General features: G+C 32.4%; 1 pseudogene across 1 annotated transcript in view; it reads right to left on the reverse strand.

The window, feature by feature from the left end:
- LOC143253603 (transcription elongation regulator 1-like) overlaps positions 1-4,407 on the reverse strand; it is a 129,485-nt pseudogene extending 125,078 nt beyond the window's left edge. Inside the window, exon 1 of the transcript XR_013029728.1 lies at positions 4,091-4,407. The product of XR_013029728.1 is annotated as a transcription elongation regulator 1-like (transcript). The remainder of the gene's footprint in view (positions 1-4,090) is intronic.
- Positions 4,408-6,481: the final 2,074 nt, after the last annotated feature.

A 6,481-nucleotide genomic window follows, 5' to 3' on the forward strand; every position in this document is an offset into this window, starting at 1 on the left:
TCTACTTCAACAAAACCAATGCAGCATTTTGTTGTGTATGCTACTCACAGTCTGTTGATGCAAAAAGTACTACTGGTCAATACATTTACACACTTTAGCACTGACCTCTTGAATCTTTGCCCAAAGACCTAAGATCTATAGTTAATAAGTTTCTTTAAATATAAAAACAAAATTCTTCTGCTTTTAGGGTAGATGATTTTTTGACAATTGTAAGTGAATTTCAAATTACTAGTATACTGAATTTTGACTGTATAGTACACTGTACTTTTCATATCTTAATTGACACTAATTTCACACAAAAATTTTGCATATTTGGATACATATATATACTTAAGACAGGAATTAAACTTGAGCAAAATGACAGCAGCATCTCTGATTACAAAAGAAGTGTTGAAGTACATGAATAACAGGAATTCAGTTCTGAATGAATGATAGTACTCAAATGCACTATCTGAGCAAAAATATACCTGTTTGACTTTCACCCATTCCCAATATAAATATTTAAAAAGGACACAATTTAGATTTATTAAATGATCTCTATAACACAACTTCTGTTTAAACAGTTTCAAAGCCAGTATACATTCTATACAAAGAAAGCTTCATTAAATCTATATATATGTATTGACATACTGGTAACATCCCAGTTCATCTACTCCCATTGGCATTAAATAGAACAAGAATCAACCCAAAAAATAGTCATCAGGTTGTCAATTATAGAATAATGTTTACAAAAAAACAACACTCTGTCACAGTTTTAGAAACAAAGCATAAATGTATTTATACTGTTTACAATACAATGCAATAGACTTTTGAATATCTTTTACATACATGAATATACACACTAAAAATACATATCACATAAAAAAACATAGCTTGTTCTCTAGAAATTATAAATACTGCTTCATTTATTTACTTGCAATAAACTGGCATACCAAATTTACAGAAAAAATACTCTTTAAAAGTTCCAGGCATAAAAAAATTTGATAGTAGGGACTTTTGTTGAATTGTATCCATACTGATTTTAATCAGCTTTGGTTGATTTTTAAGTACGTTCATGATGTTCAAGTCTGTTCATTGCTTTGATCATGGCTCAGTTTTGACCATCCACCAAGCATGATATATAACACCTGGTGACATAAAACAAACACATTAAAAAGTTTCACCAACACACATAATAACTTCCAGGAACTCTTTGCAGTCATCTCTATATTGGAACTCTTGAAGCTGTTTTGTGACAAAATCTGTGACTTAATCTTTGATGTCTGCAATAGCGTTTTTTATATCTACATTGTTTAATGCAGTTTCATAAGTTGAACAGTCAATGAATTTCCAGTGCTGCTGGAACTGCTTGAAAATTGCAATCTACAGTCCTAAGGTTGTCTCATACAGGAATTGAACACATGAAAGACCTAGTTCAAGTATATGATGTCAATGTTTGAAGTACAGTAAATTTTTATCCAATGCACATGCACCATTTTTTTCCTTTTCTAGTATTTGTGGCTGCTGTATCAAATGAGGGGTTCTGTACTCCCAATTCATCTAGTAGCCTGATAACAGCAGCAGCCTGAGCCTTGCCAATCCTGGAAACAAATTTTGGTACTCCCAGGAGTTGAGTGATTACTAATCCATACATGATGATCGGCAACCAATGTACTTTTCTCCACTAAGGTTACTGAAAATGTTTTAGTCCCAATGAACAACTGGAGGGTGTTTGGTTTGAACAAATGTTTCAGATTTTTAGAAATGTCCTGATGAATATTATGTAGTGTTCACAGGTAAATGAATGATTAACCACAAAATCTTCATTGTTATGACCAAGGCTCTTTGACAGCATGAATGTTACCTTTCTGTGTAGCAGCTTAGTTATCTCCAAAGTAACAACCAACTATGGCTCTACGATACTTTTTCTTGCCCTCCTTTAAGGCTGAAAAGAAGATGGTTCTTGTATAATTGTTTCTCTGCAAAATTGTCAACTGTATTGTCTTTTTGAATGCTGTCAGCACTGTTATGGCTCCAATCAATTATCTCGTTCAGTCTTTTCTTGTTTTAATTGTTGCTATCTCCTTAATTCACAATTCTTTTCTTTTCTCTCTACTCCTTCATAGTAAGCATGTTGTCTCCTGAACCCATACATCACTGATGTCCTTTCTCTGTCTGTGCACAAAAATTCTCTGTCTTCTGGTATCCTGATTAGTGCAAGAGCATCTTGATGATACAATATCAAACAGATTGTCTGCATTTTTGTTTGTTGAATTTTTCTTTAGCTTTGCCCAGTTTTCAAAAGGAGTTTGAAACTGTTTGATACCCATATCTTTTGGTCATACTAGAATTCTAGCTTTGTTTCAGAGTAATTAAACTTCTCTGATGATAAAAAGAAACATACATAACCTGCTTTTTTGAAAGTAATCCACTTCCTGTTATTTCAGAGTCCTCTGTTCCTAGTAACCACAGTGAACCCTTGCTTATACTTGCTGTCATTGCCATTTTCATCAAAATATTATTGCCAGTAAAGTAATTTTAAGTTTTCTTCAAGCTTTATTATTCCTACAGTATAACTCAATTTGTATCGTTTTGTCTTCTCAAATTCCACTGAATCTAATCTGCTCAAATGTCAACTCCTTATATACACTTTGTTCAGAGGATTTTCTGGAATAAGCTTATTCTACAATGTTACAGATTATGGAATGCTGCAGAATAGTAAAGAATAATGTGGATCTAAATGGAACATTCTACAAAATTCTTGATTGTATTAAGATATGATACAAAATCATTATTATTATTAATTATTTAAGGTAAAATAATTATTTACATGCTAGCAATGTGCAGATATCCTTGACAAGCCTTCAGTTTTATTTGCAAGTTACAATGTATTAAAGAATATTAGGTCTACCATATAAAATTAATCATATGCACAGTGATTTGACATTATGACTGGGTATGTTGTAAATTATAATGTATTAAGAGTATATTAGGTAAAAGAACAATTCACAACATACCAAGTCATAATGTCATATCACCGTGCATATAATTAATTTTTAACACAAATATTATACTTTACATTTCAGATTGTGTGTTAAGATACAATAAAGTATATTAAGAAGTCTTTAAATTTTAATAAATATTTTAAAAATTTGAACAAACATTCAATTTTCTTATTGGAATACATCAGTAGAGTGAGAGTATAGAAAATAAAAAGTTGCAAAGTGAAGACCACCCTAATGAATACATTAGATTAGATTAAATGGCAATAAACCAACATTCTGATTAAAGACCAAAAAGTTATTTTTATACAAATCATTACTTAGCCTTCACTTAGAATACTTTATATAGTTTTATCTCCTTATCTAAGAAAGGATACTAACTTACTGGAAAGGATTCACAGAAGAGCAAATAGAATGATTATTGGGATGGAAAGGTGCCTTATACAGATATGTTAAGCTCTACTTTCTCTCTCAAGAAAAGAAGGGCAAGAAGTGACCTCATTAAACCTTACTAAATTATCCAAGAGACTGATTATATAAAATTCTCTGTACTATATTCTTAAGACAACAAAACAAAATGAAAAGAAATTAAAATTTGGAAAAAATTCCTAGGCTTCAAATAAGAGTTTCATCTTTCAAGACAGGCAATTACCTTCATGGATTAAATTGTCTTTACTAGTATTAGTAATGTAACTTTCAAACTTCATTGGAGTTGAAGAAGGCAATAAATGACTATGAGAAATAGTTCTTTGTTTCAAGAGTAGGTGTTCAGAGTAGCAAAATGAATAACTGGCCTTACTGTCCATAGGTTATGCTGTTGTTCAAAGTAATCATAAATCCTTTTTAATCTGATGTTTATAACTGTTTATCTCTAGTGTACAGAAAAAATATTTATTACAACTGTAGATCTGAACTTCAAATTGATGTTCAATGTATATCAGTGCAAGTAGTACAACTACAATCTATAGTCATATCATTAATAATACTAATTTAGTTAATTACTAATATTATATCCTAGGGTACTAAGTAAGAAAATATCTCATTTTGTTGTTATAAACAAGCTATTACCTTTATTATTAGATTAGAATAGCAAGTAAATGAAGGCTTACCTTGGCCCTCTTGGTGGAAATCCACCACGACCTCTTGGGAAAAATCCGCTTCCTTTATGATCAGGAGGCCCATCAGGCCTGAAAAAAGGAGGTCCGTGACCCATTTGAGGGCCTGGTCCATGTCCCATTTGATTCTGAGGATCTTGACCATGTCCCATTTGAGGATCTGGCCCGTGTCCCATTTGGGAAACTGGCCCATGTCCTATTTGAGGACCAGTACCAGAACCATTTTGATTAAAAGCAATATTGCTATTATCTCCTTCACTAGTGTCAGCCATTTTCTTTACTTGTTCGCACACTAAGAACTGTTCTCGAAGAAATAACGCGATGCCCGGATCTCGCTTGGCCCTCTATGGTAAACTAAATAATATATTTGTGTCTCATTCTTTTGGTAATAATCAATGTTTTATTTTATTCATAATAATAACTCAACTTCTATTACTTATAAAAAGAATATTAAAAGCTCACACTTTATGCTTAAAAGTATTCATATTTTGTCTTGACTATTTTATCATGCAAAACCTCTGTCCATAGTGTAACAATCAGAAATATAAAAACTTGCTTTTTCAGCTTTTGTTTTTGAATTTCGCGCAAAGCTACACGACGGTATCTGCGCTAGCCGTCCCTAATTTAGCAGTGTAAGACTAGAGGGAAGGCAGCTAGTCATCACCACCCACCGCCAACTTTTGGGCTACTGTTTTACTAACGAATAGTGGGATTGATCGTAACATTATAACGCCCCGCAGCTGCAAGGGCGAGCATGTTTGGTGTGACGGGGATTGGAACTCCGATTTTTAGTGTTATTGCTCTTAAACGTAGCGCTGAGCCAAGTGCAGTTTAATTTCTTATATTATATATATGTTATATATTTATGTAATTACACGAGGATACGTTAAAGATATTATTACCTTCTTCCTATTAAACCTAAATATAAGAATATTGTTTTTTTTGTGCTCTGAGTTTCAAATGTTACTATTCCATATCTAGATAGGGCCGAACCCCTTATTTTTGTGATGTAAAAATTATGCTTATAATGTTATAGAGCAGATTCTTATGGTGTTTAACGTTTTCTAAATAACTACATTCTTCTGATGAAGCATAAGCACTTTTTGGCCTGAAATATTTGCACGCAATGGCTTCTGTTGACACTTTGTAATTGGAAGTTCGAAGTCGTATTGCTACTGTCAAGTGTTTAGGTCTTACTCCATACATAAGGTATCTATGATTTGTTGACGACACATTTCAATAATAAACATATAATAACACAGTCCGCTTGTTTTAAAATATTATATTAAAACAAGTCAATTATATATATATATACAAATGAATGTTACTTTGTGGGTTAACATAGTTGGATACAGTGCTTTAAATATCATCTCTTTTTTGTCAAAGTCCATATAAATGCTGGTTCAATTACTTTAGAACACAACTGACGAGCCGAATTACTATTATTTGCTCTGTTATTACATTACAGTCTGGGATAATTTCACTTTAAACATCGCCACTACATGCTATTTGTCGTTAAACTCACAATCATGCAGTCTAGATTTAAATTATCGTACATTCTCGTTATATATGTATATATATTGTCCAAAAGAGGCCTAGAGCTTTCTATATACTTCAAGATGTTATGATATAACAATACTCAATGAGAGAACAACGAGAGAACCTAGAAGGCTCGAATAACTTGACATCACTTGACTACAACTGAACTACACAATAAATGATTTGTAAATAGTTATATAAGTGAGCTTGCCATAACTATCACTTCTTAAAATAACTTACTTGAGCACTTGTACTTCATCACTGTTTAAATCATAGCTTTCATACTAAAATTTAAATGAAACAGTCATGAATATCTATCTATCAATAAGCCCCTTCAAGAAAAAATACTTACAGTATTTTAAAACTATTTGTAAAGCCTGTTTTTAGTTCATACACAAAGTATCCTTATGTAGTCTACATCAGCATTTGCAGTTCAATGACTGGTCTTTCATCACATAGGACATCTGGTAAGGCTTCATTTTGGTCGTAGTCTCGATGTTGTATTGTACAAGGTTTGTCTTGCTTGGTCAATCTGTGAAGACATCTGCATATTGGCACAATACCTCTTGTAGTTCTTTCTTCTACTTACTAGTTAGTTCTTTACTTATCTTGGCGTCCTTGTAATTTCATCTTCATCTTGTATTCTAATTCCAGCCATAAATCAGCTACTGTAGCTCAGTTGCAGCGCCTTCTAGTGACAAGTTAAGATGAAATAATGGTGTATTACATCAATAATCTTATCAAAAGCATGTCTTGAAGGTTATTAGAGTACAAGGAGGACCAACCAAGTACTAAATGTTTAGTAGGAACTTATAAAAGGCTACAGACGCTAATTATAGTAATCTT

Source organism: Tachypleus tridentatus, chromosome 6, assembly GCF_004210375.1.
Source record: "Tachypleus tridentatus isolate NWPU-2018 chromosome 6, ASM421037v1, whole genome shotgun sequence".
In the NCBI taxonomy this organism is placed as follows: domain Eukaryota; kingdom Metazoa; phylum Arthropoda; class Merostomata; order Xiphosura; family Limulidae; genus Tachypleus; species Tachypleus tridentatus.